Source organism: Protopterus annectens, chromosome 10.part0, assembly GCF_019279795.1.
Source record: "Protopterus annectens isolate FY-2018-M chromosome 10.part0, PAN1.0, whole genome shotgun sequence".
Lineage (NCBI taxonomy): Eukaryota > Metazoa > Chordata > Ceratodontiformes > Protopteridae > Protopterus > Protopterus annectens.
The window spans coordinates 1,309,659,300-1,309,683,545 of NC_056744.1; positions in this window are offsets into that span (position 1 = coordinate 1,309,659,300).

Here is a 24,246-nt window from a genome sequence, read left to right on the forward strand (position 1 = left end):
TCTGATAGGTTTAATAGGGTACCTGAGGATTGTAATTTCTTGTACAAATGTCCTGCTGCTGATCCTTCAGTGATTTCTGTGGTCTCTGACAAGCCCTCTCATTTGCCTCCTTTGTCTAAGTTACTGCCTTCTGATAAAGACAGTAGAACCATTGAAAGGCTAGGTAAGAATTTTTTTATTTATTTTTATTTATTGACATTTGTTGACCGGGAAAGTTCACTGAGGTAACGTAATCCATTTTCAGTGGAGCTCCAGAGAGAAAAGCTCCAGAAACAATTACAGTTATAACAAAAATAGTACAGAGGTTAAATATGTTTAGGAAAAATGAACTTTTGAAAATTACAATTTTAAACAATATTAGTAGACAAAATGTTTCAATGTGTAACAGGACACTTTTTGCTGTTACGAGTTAACAATAAAAATTGGATATTGTACAGTAGGATAGAGAATTAGTCAAATTAATGTAGAGAACATATCATAGTAGGTGTCTAGCATATACCTGAGTTTAGCTGAGCTTTGACTACCATTCACTGTGTAGTTTGCCAATATATCTTTAATTTTCTAAGGTGGTTTGTTGGTATTACAGGTGCAGGGAGGGTTATCTAGGTATTGGCTTTTTAGTGCTGATTTACATTTTTTCAAACATTCTATTTAGGTTATGTGGGAGGGTAGGGAATTCCAAAGTTTAGCTATGCAATGGGAGTATAAGCATTGTCCAGCTCTTTTGTTGGGTTTGGTTACATTTAAAAGCATTTTGTTGGAGGATCTGAGAGTTCTTGTTGGAGTATATCTATGAAGAATGGAGCAGAGTGCAGGGCTGGAGTCGGGTTTGAAAATGAGTTTATGCACTAGAGTTAGTTGGGTATAGTTGAGACAGTAGGAATAGTCAAGCCAGTTCAATTCTTAGATGGCCTGGCCATGGTGTAAATGGTTGGGCTTACCTGAGGCGAATATGGCTATTTTATAATAGCAGGATTTCAGTTTATTGCTCCGTGATGAGTGAAAGTTAGTAAAAATGGCACTGTCATATAGTCATATATAGGGAAGGGATAAGTAGGGTAGTGGCTAGTTTGATTGTCAGTGTCATTGTCTAGATAAAGTTTGTGATGGTAAAGCTTCCCTAGTTTGAAATGAGTTTTCTTTATTGTGCTCAGAATATGTGGTTCAAAGGTGATCTTATCATCGATAGTTATACCTAATAATTTTGCTGTATTTACAATTTCAATTTCGGTATTATTTAGAGAGAAGACCCTGAATTGTATATCTGGTTGTTTTGTGGAGAAAAGTAATAGTTTGGTCTTTTAAGGGTTTAGCAGTAATTGTGCATTATTTAGCCAGGCTTCTATAGTTGAGAAAGCCTTTTGAGTGATTGTCAGGAAATTTGAGAAGATATTGGTAGTGGAGAAGATTGTAGAATCATCTGCATATTGGATGAGGCTATTTTGTTGAGAGACTTTGTGCAGGTCATTGATGCAAGTATTGAAGAGTAAGGGCCCTAGTATTGATCCTTGTAGGACTCTGATATTATTTGGCTGATATTCAGATTGTTGGTTTTGCCATCTGACTAATTGTTCCCTATTATTTAGATAAGAGGAAAACCAAGTGAGAGATGAGGGGGAGCAGCCTCAATTAGATAGTTGGTTTATGAGTTTAGTGTGGGATACAGTATCAAAGGCTTTTGATAGATCTAGTAAGATTAGTGAGGTAGGGTGGCCTGAGTCAATGGCTTTATTGACAGTATCCGTAAAAGATAGTAGGGCTGTGACAGTGCTGTGGTTTGGTTGGAAGCCATGTTGGGTAAAGGCAAGAAGATTATTAGTAGATAGGTATTTAAGAAACTGGATCTGTACACATTTTTCTAGTATTTATAATAGTGGTGAGAGTATTGAGATTGGACGGTAATTTGAGAGGTCATGGAAGTTTCCATTTATGAAGTGGAGTAATGATGGATTTTTTCATAGGTGGGGGACATAACATTCAGAAACAGAACAGTTTATAAGAATGCTAATAGGATATGCGATTGCTTTTAATGCAAGTTGTAGAAATTCAGGGGGTAGATTGTCGGTGGACAGAAAGAAGGGTTTTAGCTTGGATAGGAGTTTGATTTTAAGAGAGGTGGGTACTGGCTGAATAGTAAAGGAGGGAGTTGAATGAGTAGAACTTATATTGTAGAGAGGAGGCTGTTGTCTAATTTAGGATCATTTGTGCTGAGGGAGTTAAGGGTTATTGGTGTGTCTTTAATTAGCTTTTGGATGGTAGTAATGAAATGGGTATTGAATTCGTGGGCAATTTGTTTTGGATTTTTATCAGTTGAAGGGGCAGGGTTTGTAAGGTGCCAGGATTAAGTAGAGTAGAGACAGATTTCCAAACTTTTTGGGGCTTATTGTGTAGGGAGGATAGATTGGAAGAGAAGTATATTTTTTGTCTTGTATGACTAGTTTTTTGCCTCTTTTCTTAGTTGCTTAAATTCAAGTTCATTTTGTTTTATTTTGTTTTTTCGCCATTGTTTTCAGGCTTGGTCTCTTTGAAGGAGGCTTTGTTTGGTTATTTTTGTTAGCCATGGGGCATGGTTAACCTTTTGCCCTTTTGGTTTGTATGGTTGCTAGACTATAGAGGGTAGCCAGAAAAACATTATTAAAATAGTGAATGGTGTCATCTAAGGGAAGTGTTTGGAAAAGGGTCCAGTTGTGGAGTTTTAAAATGCTTATAAACACGTATTGGTTAAAATGTGTGAGATTTCTGGAAGTTTTTAAGACAAGAGTTTTGATTGGTTGAGAGTGTGTTCTGTGGGTGTATGCAGGAAGATGGTCACTTAGTATGTTAGGTAGTGTACCTGAGTCTGAGTAATTTTGAGGGTGGGATACTAGTATCCAGTCTAAGGTTGATTTTGAAGGAGTAGACAGGCCATGGGCAGGAGTTGGGATAAGTTGTGTAAAGACATGTAGATTTACACTATTGGTTGGGGAGTTTGTAGTTAGAGCTTGCCAGTTAATGTTGGTGTCACCTAGGATGATGGTTTCTTGTGAAATATTTTGATTTATCCATGATAAGATGTCTTCTAGCATAGGCATATTGTGACCTGGGGGAATGTAGAGTACAACTATATGCAGGTGTTTATTATTATTAATATGAAGTGATGTGATTAGAAGTTCAGAGTAGCTGAAGGTTTACACTTCAGCTACTCTGGCCTTTAGGGCTATTAATTATCAGACTCATATGTCTGGATATGTTTTGGCTCTTCCTACTAAGGCTAGTCAGCTTATTTATTATCTCCCTGACTCTGAGGGTAAAGCTTCTGCTCTTTCTTTGTTAGGAGCTTCACCTCAAGTGGTTTGCCATTCCATCAAATGTAGCTATGATGTAGCAGATGCCTTTTCTAGATCTGCTTCTTTTGGTTCTGTTATGAGGAGGTATTCTTGGCTTAGGTGTCAGCCTTTACCTGATGATATCAAGGCTAAACTGATGGATGCTCCTCTTGATATAAACTTTTATTTGGGGAAGCAGCTGCTGGGTTGTGTAAATATCTTCAGGGTAAAGGGAAGGCCTTAAAGGGACTAAAAAATGTGTTTGTTTCTCCTGTGCCTAAATTTCAGAAAAACTACCCAATAAGCCTGCTTTTGTACATAGGCAGTATTGTTGTCCATCTAAAAACAAAAAGGGTGGCAAGCGGGCTCCTCCTGCTAAGCCTACTCAGACTTCAGGGACTCAGAAGTTACCCTTTCCTGATAAATCAGGTGCTGTATAACTATCTGTCCCTTCCCAGCCACATTCCTCTTTTTCTTTGCCTTTCTGTTTCTCTTCCTGTTTGGCTTCAGATTAATCAGGATTCTTGGGTCCTCTCCAACATTTGCCAGGGGTATTTCCTGGTGTGGAGATCCAATACTCCTTTTATGGACATTCCTCAGCCTCCTTGAGAACAGCTTCCTTTTTTCTCAGAGGTTCATCAAGATCTTTTGACTCAGGGTACTATTCAAGAGAGACCTGTGTCCCAGAGGGGGGAGGGGTTTCATTCAAGAATGTTTATAGAGCTCAGGAAAGAGGGTACTTAGAGACAAATTCTAGACCTTTCTCATTTACACACTTTTCTGAAGGTGCTATCCTTTCAGATGTTATCCCTTCAGACTCTTGCTCCCTCAGGCCTACCTATATAGTGTCTCTGGATCTCAAGGAGGCTTATCTCCATATTCCGATACACCCTGTATTCAGGAAGTTTTTGCATTTCTGTTGCTTCCTGGCATTTTCAGTTCTCTGCTTTGCCCTTTGGCCTTTCAATTGCCCCAAAGGTATTCACCAAATGCCTAGCTCCTGTAATTGCTTTATACAGGCTTCAAGGGATCCAAATATTTCCTTATTGGGACACTCTGCCGATTCAGGCATTCTCTCCAGTGATACGTTTGCAAAATCTTCATTTTGCCATTTCTCTTTTTCAGAGCCTAGGGTTCACAATAAATTTCAAAAAGTCTTCCCTGATTTCTCTCAGGATCATGTCTTTTTGGGTTGCAGGATTCAGGCAGTGCCTATGTTGGCATCCCTTCCTCCTCCAAAAGCCTTAACTCTAATTTCCTCCTTTCAAAGTCTTCTCCCTCTGGCCTCAATTACAGCCAGGGAGTTTGAGAGTTCTGTGTTGCATGGCATCCACCATTTCTATGCTACCTCTGGCTGACTCCACATGAGAAAGTTTCAGTGTTTTTTGAAATCAGTGTGGCTTCAACATGCTCATCCTCTAGACTTTGTAGTTCCTCCTCTTGTCTCCAGAAGGAAATTTTTTGGTGGATTCAGCTGTTGTCTCTAAATCCAGGGCTCCCCTTTCAGCCTCCTGTTCAGCTCAGGAACTGTTTACAGATGTTTCAGTTGTGGGTTGTGGAGCAGCCTTTGGCTCCCTAAAAGTGCAGGGGCTGTGGTCACCTCTTTAGCAGAAGGAGCACATCAGTGTCAAAGAGATGAGAGCTCTCATGCTGGCTATTCAGGTCTTTCATCCCTTTTTTTTCTCCAGGGCCTCTCATATTCACAGACAATGCCACAGTGACGCAGTATATAAACAAACATGGAGGAACAAGATCTTATCTTCTTTGCTGGATGGCACTTCTGGTTTGGAATCTTGCTGTCAAGTATCGAGGGACTCTTCAGGCAATTTACATCTCTTCAGAGCAGAACATTGTGGCAGACACTCTGAGCAGGTCCTTAACTCAATATCATGAATGGATGCTTTATATTGATGTGTTTCTGAACATTGTCCACCAGTGGGGTACTCCTCAAGTTGATCTATTTACCTCTCCTTTGAACAGACAACTTCCTCTGCTTTATACCAGATTCCCAGGTCCTCTGGTGTGGAAGGTGGATGCCCTCTCCTTTTCTTGGAAGGAAATGTTTCTGTATGCATTTCCTCCCCTTCTTCTCATTCCAAAAGTCCTGTTCAAAATACAACAGGATGTTCCCAAAATCTTGTTGGTGACTCCGTTTTGGCTGTGACAGCATTGGTTTCCTCTTCTTCTGATTTAGCCAAAGGCAATCATCGCAAGTTACCTCACTGGGAGGATCTACTCACATAAGACAAGGGATCTTTTATCCATCCCCACCTGTCCACTCTTTAACTGACACTGAGGGTGATAGGATTTTGATTCCTCATAGACACCTTTTTTCTGAGGACGTGCTTGGGTCCTGCAGGAGGCCAGGAAGCCCCCTACTAGGAAATCCTACTTATCTGATTGGAAGAGGTTTTCTGTTTGGTTTCTCTCTTGTAATCTGGACCCAATTACTGTGCATGTTCCTTTGGTTATCTCTTATTTGTGTGAGTTGCTCAGTGCTGCTTTGGCCTATTCCTCTATTAAGGCCCATTTATCAGCTATCTCTGCTTGCTGCCTTTATCTCTTCCTCCTTTAGCTTCTAGATTTGAGGCTAAACAATTTCTTAAAGGCGTCCTTCATATGAGACCTCCCAGGAAGCCTGTTCCTCCTCCCCGAAATCTTAATTTTGTTTTGGAGAAGTTGACTCTGGCTCCTTTTGAGTCTGCTGCTTCAGCTTCCTTGCAACATTGTTTTTGGAAGACAGTTCTTTTGTTGGCTCTTACTTCTGCCAGACAGGTGTCTGATTTACAAGATCTTATGACTCTTATGGCTTCTCCTTCTTTTTTGGTATTTCATAAGGACAGGTTGTCCTTACATACTAATCCTTCTTTTATAGCTAAGGTGGTTAATGAGTTATCACTTAATTAGTCTATTCATTTGTCTGCTTTTTTCCCCACTCTGCAATCTGCCACTGAGATGGTGCTGCATACTTTGGATGTGCATAGACAACTCAGATTTTATTTGGATAAGACTACGGTTATTAGAAAATCTGATCAATTGTTTCTTTTTATCCTAGGTCATTAGGATTAGCTGTATCCAAGCAAACAGCAAAAACAAATTACACCAGGAGCACCATGGACTTGCGGACCAAAAAGTTTATTAAATAGATATTTCTTGGATTTCAAGACCATTTCGTTTTGTTACGCTTTTCATGGCAACAGCCTTCCTTCTTCTGTAAAGGCACATTCTGCTAGAGCTGTGGCTTCTTTTGGTGTTTTTTTTTCAAGGGGTCAGATATTACCTCTATTTTAGAAGCAGCTACCTGTGGGTCTATATTATAAGACCGAAAGTTGAAAATCGTGAATGCTCTACATCTCGAAAATGCCGGACCTCGAACTTGCCATTGTGGGGGGGGGCTGCACCCCCCCACACCCCTCACTAAATATATATGCCAACTCCGAGATCATACTACAGTGAGGAAAGGGCAAATACTCCAGTCTTCACTGCACTGCAATCTCACAAAAAGCACTTTGAGGTCTGGCATTTTTGAGATTTGGAGCATTCGTGATTTTCAATTTTCGTTCATATGATATAGACCCGCTACCTGCACTTCTGTGCATACTTTTACCAAACACTACTAGTTGGATGGTATCTCTAGAGCTACAGGTGGTTTTGCTAGGACCATTCTTCATGGTTTCATGGAGGGTTCTGCTGCTCCTTCCTCCTCCCAAATTTCTTCTTAAGCTTTGGCATTCTCACATACATAAGGAATATTGCAACAGTGAATGTAAGGACATAGTACAGTTGTGTAAAATCTTACCATAACAGTAGATGTCCTTGCCATCACTGTTGCAGTATTCAATCCCTCTCTTCTTCCCCCAGTCCTTTCCTTCCTGAATGTACTGGTTACCTCCTGGGGTTCTTTAGACTGGTGTTCCTACTGGGACAATCATTTCTGAGGATGGTACATCCAGATGTCACTTTTATGTCCTATGCAGCACAGGGAGTGTACATGTGACATCTGGCATACCATACAACTTTAGTAGGCTTTGGTATACTGGCCGATGTCGGGCATTCACGGCAGTGAAAACCCATACGTAAGGAATACTGCAATAGTGAAGGCAGGGACATCTACTGTTATGGTAAGATTTGTACACAATTATTTTTTCTGAGTAGTTTAGTTTCCTCCAAACAACATGCTTGTTACATTGCCTTCTCTAAAATATCCATATATGATACATTTGTCTTTGCATACGTGGCAAGAAAGGGTCCATTGGGTATGGTTCCCATCTTCCATTTACCTATTGAGTGTCTCTAAGTTACTTAACCAGACAGTGTTTATGGGCCTTAACCCAGTTCCAGTTAACAACTGAACAATCTGGTTAATTATCTATTTATCTATCTGCCATTTTGTCTACCTTTTAACATTTTTCCTAGAACAACTTCTCAGTGATACTTAGGAGTTGTGCTAAAAGATTGTCTCGTAGTCTTCACAAAGAGTCCCAAGTTAATAAGGTTCTAGGGCAACTTAAAGCAGCCTATTTATTATCCAGTGTCCTCACTCCAGAAGCAAGTTGCTCCATAGCCATCAGTGTACCCATTCCTAGGACTGAATACAGACTGCCCTTTATTGTTGCACACTCATTTGCTAATACCGCATTATTACAAACCACCAAGAATAAAATACTATGCTTCATCATCCTAGCTAACAATAGAGAAAACCACTACACTACAATAAATAATGATAGATGGCTTACAGTTACAACAAGAAATGAGCTACTGCTCAACACATTTACTTACAATATACTGTCCACTTTTAAAGGAGAACCATACCCAAAAATTAAAAAAAACGTATATTTCAATGTGTGTTCATGTTTTCTACATTTTAACACCACCCTGGGACTATATATACATTTTCTTCTAATTTTATCTGTTATACCATAGTCTGCCCTCACAGGGTCCAGCAACTTGATGTGATTTTGATTTTTCAGTCTATATCTTTGTATCCCACAATGCAGGGCACAGCTGTATAAGACTGCATCATACAGGCAGCTTAGGTACAGAGCTGTTGTCAGCTCCATTCACTTTACATATGGTTTCAGCTTTTTCTTGCTTTCTTCCACTTAGTCAGGTTTAATTACCATTTGGTGTGGTTCAATGACTATTTCTGTTTGTCTTTTAGGTCATCTCCCAGAAAAGACTTTCTAAGTGCATATCTCTGCTTTAGCATTCCAAAGTGGCTATTCTTACCTGAGTTGTAGTTCTTCAGCTCATGCCCTTGTTTTCAGAATACATATATTTTAAATACAATCTGTGCAGGTTATTGATACATTTATATGCCATCAATGTTTGTCGCATACTCCTTATCCAATCAGCAAGCCTACTGTAAAACTGTTAAATGAAAACAAAACTACACAAACACTTACCTGAACTGCAAGAAAATAACCTCCACAAATAATTTCTCCCATATACCACATTTTCATAAAACCCAAATCTAATAGATTTGCAAAAAAAAAAAATTAATGAAAACAATAATGAAGTAAAAACGGACTACTGCTACTCAGAAAACATCATTCCAAACTAAAGGAAACCGATCTTATATAACTAAACTAAATAAAATTATACTACACAAAATATAACTAAACTATAAAATTAACCTATCCCAGTCTAACACTTACTACAGCACTGAAATAAAACACTGTGTTACCCACTAGATAGCAAACTGGCTACACTAACAGAACCACGTCTATGATGTTAAAGGTACACTTTCAAACAAAAGAGCAGTTACCAGCAGTGTACTTCAGGGATCTGTACTGGGATCACTCCTCTTTGGTCTCTACTTCTGTACCATCAATGATGACACCAAGAGCCTGTGGATAACAAAATTTGCTGATGACTGTAAACTGGGAACCGTGATAAACACTTCACCTGATCACCAGATTCTCCAGGTGTGCCTAATGAGCACTAACATGTGGTGATTGGACCATGGCCTCAAACTGAATGCCAATAAATTCAGCATTGTGTTCTTTGGCAAAACTGGGCCCCGATGCTCCTATCACACAGGTAACACCCTTAACAATTGATTGTGTCATTATGGACTTGGTCTTTTATCACCATGTCACCACTGTTGTGAGAAAATCTTTTTTACTTAACCAGTCTAAACATCAGAAATGTATCTTATCTAGCCAAAGAACTCACCTCCCCCCCACACTTCTCCTTTATCAAGGCTGTTAATAGATAATTAGAGAATGGGCAAACTGTACATCAGCACCCTGACTGGAGAATGAACGTTCTCCAGCAGCGTATTAATGTACAAGTAATGCCTGCTGAAAAACAAGTCTGCCACTTAACAGCAGCATATCAAGCTGCTGTGGAACTTAGAAATAAACTAACAGCCGCAATTATTTTACACTCGCTAAGCAGTACTTCTGCTGTTTAGTGAGGTTTTGGTCAGGACTGTAATTTTGATAATAACAATAATGTTAGCAATTTAAAACACAAGGGCACTTTAAAGGATTCGATATATATGTTTGGTAAAAAACTTAATATGATTAATGCCTTGAAACTAGACAACGCTTATTTAAATTTTTGTATTTCTATTAACATTGTACCCATGGGTTTGAGATTTTACAAACTACCATTGGGTATTGATATAGATAATGAGGTAAAAATGGACTTTCACTCTTTATTTGACAATTTTGGATTCCAATATATGAGACTGTTGATTAAATATAATGATGTGAAGTTGTGCAAACTTTTAACTGAAGTAGAGAAACTTAATAATGTAATAACACAAGATTTGGCATTTTCACAATGGGAAACTTTATTTTACAAACAGTTTGACAATGCGGACTTTAGGGCAAAGAAGGCTCATGAACGCAAGCAAAAGAAGTTATATAGAGACAGGGATCAGTACAAAAACCACACAAATTACTCATGGAATATATCCTATAAAAACTTGGAAGTGTACACTCAGGAGTACGACAGACCATATGCCCACAGGGAAAGTGACACTGATGAGTTTTTTCACAACCCAGGGGGAAAGAACTTTGGGAAGTGGAAGAAAGGGGAAAAGTGGAAAATGAAGTACTAATAAATGAGGTTAAGAACATTACTAATGACACAAGTTGTCATGACACCTCAGATATTGTAGTCACTAATCAAATTGTGAGCACATGTAACAATTTCAAAATATATAACTATAGTAATATCCAACTAGATAGAACTCATTTTAGTCTATTATCTAAAGGGCTAAAATTTATTCCAACACCAAAATTCAATATAGTGAACAACATATTAGAGTTTAAAAAATATATTAGAAAACTAAATCTATCAATGATGTTTGGAAATAAAGACCAGAAAGTTGATGCTACCACCGACTCTTTAAAAAAGAAGAGCAGTTTTATGCCTATTAGTAACCCTAGCATTCAGAAATATGACAATAAGGTAACCAGAGAATTATATTTAGCGAATAAAGCATTCAAAGGGTACAAAACTAAATCCAACTTAACTGAAAAGGAAATTCTCACTTTAAATGAGTTACAGAATAATAGCAACATCAGGGTAACGAAACCGGACAAGGGGGGGTGGCATCGTTATCTACGATGCCATTACATACAGTGGTATTATTAATAACATCTTGCATGAATCGGGAATTACACACCTATATCACAGAATGAGGTTAATATTGCCTATAGAAGAATAGACATGTATTTAGAAGAATACTTTTTAGATCAGAGAATATCAGAGGATTTATACCACTATATGTCTGTGGACTATCCCACTGTGGCTACCATTGTGGGAATTCCCAAGGTTCACAAGGATTACACCAACCCCCCTTTCCGCCCGATAATTTCAGGTAGCAAGTCAAAGACTTTCCCTATTGGGGTTGTCATTGACAACATGCTGAAACCAATATACGACAATGTTCAGCATCTGGTAAAAGACTCTTGGGAATTTTTGAAAAATTATCCTATCTCTAAATATAACAATAATATAGTATTCAGCAGTATAGACGTCATTGATCTATTTAGTAGCATCCCAATTGATGAAGGTCTGGAAGCATTTACCAACTGCCTAAGAAAACATACAAACATGACTTGGGACAAAATAACACTATTAGTGGACTTGATGTCCATCGTATTAGAAAATAACTTCATATATTTTGAAGGGGAGCTTTTCAAGCAGACCAGGGGAGTAGCTATGGGTGCAGCATGTGCACCCATATTTGCTAACCTGGTCATGCTGGAATGGGAGGACAACTATATTTTCAATAGTACGCACTTCAAGTCCATTTGTTATTACTCCAGATTTTTGGACGACATCTATATCATGTGGAATGGTGAGGACAGTTCTTATCTGGATTTTATTACTTATATCAACTCTAGTAGTGAATATTTAAAATTCACTGCAGTACATAACAACCAAGGGGTACCATATCTGGATACACTAGTTTCTGTCAACAATGGGTGTTTAAAATCAAATATTTACAGAAAAAACACCTTTTCAAACTCTTATATAGACTTTCACAGTTATCATCCGAGAAAGGTGAAATGTAATATATACAAAGGCCAATGTATTAGAGCCATGCAAATGACATCTGAATATACTGACATGGTTAAAGAGATAGAATTTATTACATCTTTATTTTTAGAAAGAGGATACGACTTAGATTTAATGAATGACATATCCAGTTACATCATGGAATTAAGAGATAGTAGATACACATCACTACTTGGAACAAATGCCTCTAATATAGGACAAGAACTAGTTGTTAATGACTTAACTACAACAGTCATTAACAACTTTAAAAAGGCATGTATTATTGAATACGGTCCTTTCAGTAATGTAATCAAAGACATTATGACAAATAATTGGAACATGTTAATAAGGGAACAGGAAATATTGGACAAGGTGGGAAACAGACCATTATTTGTTAACAAAATGGGAAGGAACATTAAGTATTTATTAGAATTATCAAAACATGGAAGGATTGAAGTCAACACACACACAAGTAAATGTGGGGCATGTAATCAATGCAGTTATATTAATGAAAATAGCCCTGTGAAGCTAATGAATTTAAACAGGACTAAAATATACATGTCAAAAGGGAACTGCAAAACAAAGATGCTGGTATATATTGCTTTGTGTACGGTCTGTCCAGCATTTTACATTGGGAAGACCGAGAGGTTTTTTAAGCAAAGAATTTATTCCCATACATACTGTATAAAAAAGAGGGATAAGAAGAATGCTTTGGCCAGACATAACATTGAAAAAGGGACTGAACATGTATTTAAATTTGCCATAATTGAGGTTATAAAGAACAACCCAAGAGGAGGTAATATTAATAATTATTTAGCATACAGAGAACTATACTGGCAGGTATTAACAGATGCCACATTTACACCAGGCATAAATGATTATATGTCCATTAAACCTCTATTGATGTTAAACAACTGAATCAAACATATACCTTGTGTTTATAATTTAAGCATTTTAAAGTAGCTTAGCTAAGCTACACTGTCTTTACACAAACATATTTTTAACATATATTTTTATACACACATATTTTTATATAAACATATATTTACTTGTTGCATATATGCACTTACAGACAGCAATAGGAGATTAACTGTTTGTGGGTAATTTTAGAAGTTTATTTTGAATTGTGGAATGATGTTATATCATTTTAAATTGAACACTTTCTAAAATAGTGCTTTTTTGGCGCCAATTTCAAATATAAATGTATGTAAGGAACTGATTCTAACTGTTCTGAGGAAGCTTGCTGTTGTTGCGAGTGAAAGCGCTAAACCTGATTTTGTTTGTCATATTAAATTAGAATTTTTATCTTAACCGGATTGGATTTATTTTGCTGACTGTTTTTGTTGGGTGGACAGACCTGTTTGGGAAGTTCTATGGTTTTTTGAGTTTGTCCCGAACGGATCAACATTTATTCTGGAGTGTAAAATAATAAAGAAAAAAATTAAAATAAAAAACTTGTGTGTGTTTGTCTGTGTATGAGAGTGAGAGATTAATCGAGCCATTATAATACACTCACTAAGCAGGGCTTTTGCTGTTTAGTGAGTGTAAAATAAATGAAAGTGAAAAAAAGTGTGTGTGTGTGTGTGTGTGTGTGTGTGTGTGTGTGTGTGTGTGTGTGTGTGTTTGTGTTGTGTGTGAGAGAGTGGAGTGATCCCTGGCAGTAACAGCATCAGTTAAGAGGTTTCTGTGCCTCTTCATACCTCTCAATCTCTCGGCACAAGATATCTGGACAGAGTCACAAATAACAAGGGACAAACAACCAAAAATAAGGATAGATTTTAAATATTGCTCTTATAAACTAAGAAAGTTTCTAGGACAACAGGGTTTCCACTAGCTTGTATTATCTGAAGAATACGAAGTCTGAAACTCAAATGTCTGTCATTATTTAATGACTTCAATTCCCCAGTGATTTGCCAGAAAACTACATATTTTTTGAGGATGGGATCAAACATACTAGCCAAAAATCTGAACAGCTGAAAGGTATGCTCTGTTGACTCTTAGCTCAAAATATCTGGATAAACCTAAAATAAACGGGGGACAAAGGATCAAAAATAGGAACATATTTTTCTTGATTATTAGGATCTGTGTTAGCATACATTTTCTGAAACAGAGGTATGCATGAGAGCCATGAGACCAACAGTAAAGACGTTTGCATACCTCTGCACCTTTCTGCTGAAGGAATCTGGATAAAGCATGAAATAAAGAGGGAACAAAGGCTTAAAAACAGGAACAGATTTTAATTACTGCTCTTATAAAATTACAAACTTGCTTTATTAAAAGGATTTGCTTTAGTATGAATTTTCTGAAGAAAATAATAGTCTGAAACTCAAATTATGCCATTATCTAGTAACTTCGATCTCCAATGACTGGTAACAAACCAAACGGTTTAGGAGTAAGGGACCAAAAAATAAATGCCTGGATATTTTTTTAAATGTTATATTTTGGATGTAAATGCTTCCTCCAACACCATTAACATATACTAGAGCAAGTTTGAAACATAAGGCAGAGGAACTATTTTACATCAAAAATATATATATAAAAAAATAATATAGTACTTAAAAAAATAAGTAATAAAACACAACAATTTTACAGAGAGCCCATTTCTCTAAGCACAGTAATGCCCTCCAGGGTATGTGTTAATGTGTAATTAATGCTCTTCCAGGGGTGTAGATGCCCAATGCTGTATAACACTCCTGGGCGGGCATTACTTACATATTAACATGCACCCTGTTGGGCATTATTGCTTATGTAAATACTAAAGGGGCATTGTATTCTAAGTACATGAACCAGCTAAAGACACCCAAGTGTTCCTTATCAAGACAATAAAAGGGAAAGTCAACCTTGAGCTACCCTGACCACCTTAGACTGTTGTCACATTCTTCCATCGAGTTTTGAGAAAGGACCTCTGTCTAGCCAACAGAACCTAGAAGAATCCAGTCCTCTGTAACCTTTTTCACATCTACAAAACTAACACCCACTCAAGAGATTGGAACTACCATCTTGAGAGTTATCTATGACAGAGAATGCCACATTTGTGGAATAGACTCCCCATGGAAGTAGAAAATAGCAGTTTCCTGACCATTTTTTAGCACAACTCGGATGAGCAAAACTACACCCTTGGTCTGGCTCCTCAAACCCTTATGGACAAACATTATTTATTTGTCTTTGTTGACTGGGAAAAGTCAGACTGGACAAAACCCATTTTTCAGCAGAGGCCTGGGGAGAAAAGTTCTAATTTAAGTTGCACATGATGCACATTTATAATTGCAGGGTAAAACATCTATATACAAGATGATTTACATGTTTTTAAATATTTTTACATGAAAATAACATTTTAATACAAAAACTGAGAGAAATTAACATAAATGTATTAATTATTGAATAGATAAATGACAATTCACAGACAGATAAGTAGAATGTAGGTTAAAAAATGATAAGAGAGATGAAAGGAGAAGTTATCAGCAGGAAGATAAATGGACAGAGGAAGAATTTCAGTTAGTGGTGGGATGTAAGAGAAGTAGAAAAAGTAAGAGTTTAGGAAATAAGTGCAGTATGAGGAAGAGTGATAAGCTACAAAAAAGACTGGGAAGCAACATGGCTGTAAGAGTTGGAGAAAAGTAATCTGAGGAAAGCTAGCCAGGTGAGCGGGATGAACAGAGCCATCTTTGGCATAGGTGCTGTTACAACCAGGTCCAAATTAATTCATCCAATCCAGTTGGGGGCTGGTATTAACTCATGCCTTGATAAATTCAATGAAGGATCATGTAGCTAGGCTGCAAATGGTCACCGGATCAACAATCTAGTATTAACCTATGAACATTACACAGACTGGGTTTTGGTCACAGGACCAAACTGCAAGTAGTCTAGCACACTTTGCTTACTGTCTAACAAGCCTCTGTACTACTTACACTGTAGCCAGTCCCACAGTGGTCAATTCACACCAGTGCTGATATTCAGCACCCCTCTGTGTCACATCACAGTCTGCAGTCCTAGAGGTTGATTCACACAAATATCTATATGAAGCCCTGAAGTGCTTCAGTGCCACCTTTTGGTAGCTGGTCTATATCAGTGTGCGTAACCTGACAATTATTAGCACTACATGTTGGTGGCCAGTCTCACAGTATTCCATTCATACCTGCTACATCCATATCTTGCACTTAGGTAAACTGACCTAGCACAAACAGTACTGCCATGCTTACAATAAGTAGAGTAACAGTATTAATCTAACAGTGCCTAGTTTACAACCACCAAGAACCAACCAACCAAGTCAAAGTAGTCAACATCTGCACTCATTACAGAACAACAGTTACCACATCAATAATAACAACCGCACTGAGAGACAACCCTTCAAAGGTAATAGAACATCAAGATTCATTTTCTGAAGAATAAGAGGTATAAAACCAATGTCTAGTTTTATTGAATGACTGTCTCCCCATTTTTTGCTTTGTCTATGATTCTTAAGCAAAGAAGTTGAGATGTATGTGGGAGTAAGCATAACTGAAGACTGTACCTGATTTTGCAGAATGTTCATACTTTTGTATCATATTTTTTGCTGTGTACTTTCTAAAATGTTTATTTTGTGGTAGATTATGAGGATTATAAAGACCCAAATCAGGGACATGTTTTGCATCAACGTGCAGTTTCTAAGAAATAAAAACTGTAAATCTCTGATGTCTGTCATTACTAGTCAATAAGTTAAAAGCCATCACCATAAAACCACAAATGATTTTAACCTTTTACATATACAATATAAACAGCAAGTAATCTTTTAAATAGAAAATCTGCAGACAAAGTATGAAGAACTGCAAATAAAACTTGTTTCACAAATATTTAACAGAATGCATGAATGTTAACATCAGCGAGAGTCATAATGGGACATAAGAAAGAGTGCCTTTGGTACCTGCTTATTATAGGCCATATTTTATCTGCCCTTTCCATAACAGATCCTTAGTGATGATGGTAGTGCTCAGTACAAATAAATGGGCATTCCCCACACAGTTGAATGTTCTACATCTTGACACCATTTAACTGACATCTGGACTCTGATTTACTTTTAGCTATGTTGGGGACATCAGCATGCTGTATGACAATCAGTTGCTGCCACTGAGCCTATTTTGGCACTACATCTCCAGCTAACACTTAAAGCAATGAATACTATGGAGGGTCAGCAAACTTGTTCCCTTTCCATCACTGGCATCTTAGCACTTGGTATCTCAAAGCAGCATAATGATTGGCTCGCTGATCATCAGCTCTTTCTTAACATAGAATACTCTTGTCTGTAAGAGGTGCAAATGCCTAATTAATACAGAGACATCCCTGTTATGATAAACAATATACATGTAGTCAGACCCCCTCTTAAACCACTACCGCATACTCAAACAAAACACAACACAGACAAATGCTGTATGCTGATGCTGTAAGGGCTACTTGTCAAATCCTCCTATAATATTTAAAATCATCTCTCAACAGATATCCCCCAGCTCACCTGCTTCACTCACACCTACACCAACAAATCAACAACAGTCAATTTCCTCCCTGTCCATTATTCATACACTCTTCTCACAGAAGTATTTAGCCAGGTCTTATGAAATTTTAGATATCATAGTTAATTGGGTCAGTTATGATGCATTCCATGGCTTTGCATGTAAGACTCATTAGGCTGATAGGTCTTTAATTCCTGGAGTCAATGGTGGGGCCCCCTTGTGACATGGCATTACAATATCTGTGGACCACTCCTGTGGGACAAAGACAGTTGCTAAACTGATTTTTCTGATAATAACTTTGTCACAAAAGGAGCTACTGTCAGCCCAGCTATCTGGAATTTTGTAAATAATTATATGTCATTTGTGAATATTACTATGATTTATGTAGACATGTGACAGAAGGAGATACTGCCAGCCCAACTATCTGGAATTTTGTAAGTGGTTGTGTGTCATTTGTGAATAGCAACATGATTCATATGCCTGTGTTACAAATGTATTAGAACTATATGTCATATTGTATAGACATGTGCTGATGAGATATTTTTATACACTATTGTAATTGTTTAGATGTATGTATTTTAACAGGGGAGACAAACTTCAGAAGAATGGTTGAGGCTGAGTTACTTTATGGCTGGACCATAAACAAAAGAGATGTTATATTTCAGTTTCAGTGCAGTAGCAGATATAATGTCTAGAAACAGAAGTTTTTTTTGTATTGTCTTTAAGTGTGGAGGAATGTAAATTGTTTTACGACCACCATTTGCCAAAGATCTGAGGGCTATGTATTTTTCACAGGGAGTTGCTAAATGCTAGCAGTTTCTAGCAATGGGGGGTTTCACCTGCGATAGTTAGATGACAAAAGTGATATCATCCTGCAAGTATCCCAGCAGCAGTATTTGAGATATTAATTTAAAAACTCTATGAGAGACAGACAGGGCATTTTGTATTTTGTCTTTGAACTGACAGCATTAGCTGGAAAACCCACTCACCACTTCTGTCTTGCCTGGCTCTGAAAGTGAGTTAACTAGGGTACAGTAATTTCTCTTAGATACAGTTAGGAATATAGTGAACTATAGCTTAGATGTTTTCTTTTTTTTATCTAAGACTGTCCTGCAATGTTATTTTAAATATTTCCTGTGATTTTGAACTCTGAAGTAACTGTGATTGTTTACTGAGTATTTTTTATTATTTATTATTAAATATATTTAAACCTTTCAATTGTGACTGGACTGTCTGGAGATATTTAAGCTCTCAGAGTATTTGCATATCTATTTGGTGACACTGTGCAGACCACTCCTAATAGCCTTGCTCCTGGTCAAACTACCATTTGGATTAATAGTAACATTACACAGTAAGATTGGACACACTTTGCTATGGGCCTTAAAGCAGCTGTTAAGTAGTGGCTGGTGGCAGTGAAAACTACCTTATAGTCTGGGCAGAAGGGGGCATAGCTAGTAAACCTGGGACAGCCTTTCCCAGGTGTGTGTATGTGTGTATAAGTCAAATCTTAAAGAGTGTGTGTGTCAGCTGCTTGAGTGGGGACACGAATCACTGGTTGGACAGAGAGGGTGCTGGAGGTCTTGGCTTGGCCACTCAGCTGAGATCTCAACTCTATAGCTGTGCCAGTGGGGAGTCTTATTGGGGATCTGGAGAAAGAGGGATAAACTAGCCCCAGACTGACTGTGGTCTCTGTGTGCTCTTAAGGGAAATTGCACTTTACTGTGTGTGTACTTGTCATCCTCCCAGTGTGTACATCGTCCACTGCTGCCAGTGGTGAGGACTGAGGCTGTGTGATTACTGGCCCAGTGCAGGGGCATCACAGACTTATCTTTCAACTATCATACCCGTGTCTTTCTTTGAAACCATTCTATTTGGATCACCTAATTTCAAAAGTTATCTCCTGTAGATTAAATGAAGTCTTAACTCCCCTTTACTCATCTCTTATCGGACCTGTTATTGAATATAATGCCCCTATTGGCATGCGTTTGTGAAAAAGTGTCAATCAACTTGATACATTTTGAACCTCAGACATTCCCAACTAAAAAACAAAGTGACTTTAAGATTCTCAGTTATTTGGACAGACTTGCAGTCCTCTCCTTGTACTGAGTCTCTTATATATATTATTCTGTTGTGATTTTGGGTCTAACCACTTGAGACACAATAGAGCAGACCCTCTTTGACCTCCTATTCCATCATTATTGATGTGATGGCAGGGATGTTTTTAGGGTGTACCATGCTTCTCCTCAGTAGGAAGGCAATGCACTCACCACAAACTAATAAACCAACCACTAAAAGTCCCATCCCTCCAGAATCTACTCCAACCCTACATAACAATGAGACCACTAAGATCCAACCACAAAAACCTCATACAGGTCACAAGAGCCATTAACTCTGCTGGAGAAGCATTATTCTCTTGCACTATAGCCAAACTCTGGAGCTCCCTCCCATTCTCAATTACCTCTGTAACTTCTTGCACCCACTTTAAATCCTTACTAAAATCACACTTCAAAACTTGCCAGATATGCCCTTGCCCCCCCCTCTAATACCATCCACTCCCCCCACCCACTACCTCTCTCAGCCCCCTATCAACAACCTACTCTTAGCAAGCTTGGCTACTCATGTTCCCAGCTACCTACCACATAATATTAACTTCTTGTAGCAACAACTGCTAATGGCTGTTATGTACCTCAAAAGCAGGTTGTATCAATTGTTCACTGATGAATCTCAACTACATTTGTAACCATGTTTAGTATATGTCACCATATTTTAAAATTGTACTATGTTCTACAGCTGTTTTACATCTGTTTTCTTCTTGTCTTGTGTCCTTAACTGGACTAATGTCTATATTTAAATGCTATGTTTTTTAACTGTATAATGCAAATAATACTTAATGTGGAGCTTTTCTCCCCGGGCCTCCACTGAAAACGGACCTGTGCCCAGTCGGACTCTCCGGGTCAACAAACGTAAATAAATAAATAATAAAAATAAATAAATATAGCAGGTCCACAGAATATGTAGGAAACACTTCATTATGACTGTTGCTCAGATCTCATTAGAAAGACCGTTTCACTGAGTATGCCTTGAAAACAGGTCAGTTTATACAAAGGTACATGAAAGATACAAGAAGCAGCACTCCTGTAGTTGTCTTTTCAACTGAGAATAAGTTGTCATATCTAAGTAATGCTACTGTATTGTTGCTATTCAGTACCTTTCTGGCACAAGGTACCATCTGTCATTAACTCTGAAGTAAACATGGATTCATAAAGTATCATGGTACATGCTAGACAATTTCCCTGCTAAAATGCTTGATGAAGAAATCACCAAAAGGCTATTGTTATCTATGGCAGTGTTTATTTGAGCTCTTTGGTAGTGTGAATATGAAACTTCAACTCAAATATCTTATCTGTGACTTTGAAATAGTTTTGATTAAGAATATCAGCAGCAATACTAATGGGGTTCTTTTGAAATATTGTTGATTTCATTTTTGCCAAAATATTCTGTGGAAGATGCTGTCCCTGGGATTTGCACCACTGTATGGGAAATTTCTAACATTCTAGCTGTGCATGAAAAAGTGATACACTATCATTTTTGTAAGAGAGTGAAGTACTTGATACTTTCTACACCTTGTGTGATCAACTTCTAACAGAGGTCAAGAAGTTATTGCATTACTTTGAAGCAGTAAACCTAGAAAGGATTGCTTCTGCCATGGTTTTTCCAGCCATATTTTTAATTATGTTTTGAAATATATAAGAATAGAAGAGAAGATTAACATAATGCTATCAGCAGTTCAGCCATGTACTGCAACATAAAGTAGAAATTGTTTCTTCAAAGCAATTGCCATGTTATTTAAGAAATAAATTGTCATACCATGCCTGATGTGCCATTGGTTATGATGGCTAGCGTACACAAGGTGCATATTACTATGGTTTAAATTCATGTTTGATATTCCTTGGAGAGTATTGATTTTGGCACTACTGCTTTGTTATGGACAGTCATGATGCACATTACTTATTTGTTTCATCTTGATTTGCACAAGTGGTCTTTCTTTGTTTTCTGTTGATCACAGCATGGTTACTTTATCCACTATGTGTTTGATATGATGAAGCTCACATACGTGGGGGTTTGATTATATGCATTTTCACACATTTGGAATTACTTTTCTCACCATTGATATGGTAGGTCAAGTATATGATACAGACCCATATATATGTTTTCCTTTATTTTTGCTTTTTTTCTGTAATTTTGGGAGTTGGAACTACAGGTTTTTGTATTACAGTAGGAAGCTAAAAGACTATATCTGGTCTTTTCTTTCCACTTCAGTTCATTTTGTAGTTTACTTTATTGTTAATACTATATCAAAAAGTCCTTGCTATCTTGATAGAAATGTACTTTCAGCACAAGGAAATAACCCCTAACACTTTTTCCCATTTTAGATTCTCTGTGTCTACCATTCATATTAGAGACCCTAGCCTGCATCTCTTTTTCCCTTTGCATATGCTGGCACAAGTGATTTTTTTGCATATCTTGAAAGATTGAGAAGTGTGCTACAACACTTTTAAATAGAGTTTTCTCTTCCTTTCAAGTTTCCTATACTATGTACAGCATTCTGCAAGCATATTTCTCATATAATAACTCTAATGGGTGTAAATACTGTTGAAGCCTGGTGTACTTCTCTTACAGCAAAAAGGAAGAAGAGAAATAACTGATCGCAGATAATACCATCTTGTTCTCTGGCATAACCTTTAGAAGATACACTGAAGTTCTTAATTGCTTTACTTTAAAATTCAAGAAAAGCTGGTGCATTAGACTGGACATAAATGAGAGTTCCCAGGTATGTGAGACATTTTTTTCATACCTCTATGTCAGAGAAAAGTAACCCTAACCCTTTGGCTGTTGATTCAGCATCGACTATTCACATGGATACTGCTTCAAGAAACATTGTGCCGTAGTCAATAAAGAATGAAGAATGTGTTGGTAGCCATTACTCAATGTCACCATTGAACTTACAAGATAGTAAAATGATTGAAACTCAGTAACTGGCTTCTGATCAGTTCTCTGATCTAGCACCCCTCAACTTTAAGTTATTACTTTTCTTTCGGACTCAGGTTTCCTGTATGGTGTAGTCAAAATATTATGTTATATCAAATTTGTTCTACCAGATACATCATTAAAAAATCTTCATTTCTCAGTAGAAACTCTTTTACTTCTTGCTTCTGGGCCTTAAAAATAGTTTTGACAATATGAACAACAGGAATAGGATAATACATATGCAGAGGTTATCAATAGACTTCTGAACCCTGGGTGTAGTCCAGTCTACTGACATTTTGAGCAAGTTGCACATATGTTTTCAATATCTTTCACTGCATCAACTCAATAAATCCATCATTTTAGCTTTTTGTTTTGTCCAGCTCTAAGTGCCCTCTTGGAATATGGCTATATGACAATGTAATCACTGTTGGAAGCATCAGTTGGTCTAATCTTTCTTCTTTATCCTTGTTCACTGTATACAACAAATCATTCAACTCAAATCATGAATGGAGGGATGAGAGTACCCTGTTAATTTTTCTTCGACTGTGGCTATGTTTTCTCTGCCACTTTGCTTAATGTATTGTCTTCCCATTGTGCATTCTTAATGTTTTCACTGATTATCTGCAAATTTGCCATGAGTATGCAGATGAGAACTGTTTTTGAATGGTATAATCACTTCACCCGTGAATACACCTTTAAGTATTCCTTTTTCTCCTCTTTCTTCCCACACAGAAGGCAATTCTTGCCAGTATTTTTTTGGCAATTCTCTACTTTTATCTCAGTAATTTTTGCTTCTCTGCATTGACTTTTTCAATAACTTAACGGTTAATGTTTTCTTATTCAGCCCAGTGACTGACTTCTAATAATGCACAGGATTCTCTATCCCTTCTGGCCAGATCCAGATGATAGTTGTTTTTCATGTCTATGCTTATCCTTTTTTATTAGGACTGTGTATTTTAACAGTAATACAAGGATGGTGTTCTTTCAAGACTGGCTGTTCTTAATAGTATGTCAGGCTGTTGCCCCCCATTAATTTTAGTATTGTTATATTCAAACCACAGAGCATCTAACTGTGCTATCTTTCCCATAATTTACACAATTTCTTGAAATGGGGGAAGTCTTTCCCAGTTATGATTGTATGCACTGAATGAGGTACCAAAGATAAAGAATGTTGCACTTGTCCTAACAGTACAATTTCTATAGGATATTTTATCTCTATGAACAAATATTACTTCCACCTACTATCCCTTTTCATATATTTTAAGTTTGCAGACATAACGTTTCTTAATAAGTGAGAACATGCTCTCAGAATGTAATAGTCTTTTCAGTTATATCCCATCCTCCAGTACTGTACATTTGTGGCATAGACAATATGTTGATTATAGTGTTTAGTAGTTACTTTATTATATTCCATTAGTACATTTTCATTATCTTGTATTAAAAATATTCATAATTAACCCATGTTAGCTGTTATTTTTAAACAAAACGGTTTGTAAATGATGTAACTGATGTCAAAGAAATCTGAATAATGGAACTGCTGCTCAAGATGGAAACTGACTGTAAATGATGAAACAATGCAAATGATGTCCATTATGTCAGTATAATATAATTTTATTTCCCTGGCACTCTGCTGAAAAAGGACACTCTTCAGTCAGACCTTCCAGGTAAACAAATGGCAACAAATAAATAAAATTAGCATGATAATTAGAAATTACATTCTTTGTAGGTATAATATTTACATTTGTATTGTCAGCACATTTGTAAAAAATCACATTTTAGCTATAGGATTACTAATTAAACACTTGTTTGTAGTATGGCCCCACTTCCCACACCTGAAACATGTCATTTCACTTGCTGACAGTGTTCCTAGACACTTATAGATTGTTTGCTGCAGGCTTTGTTGCTCAGTT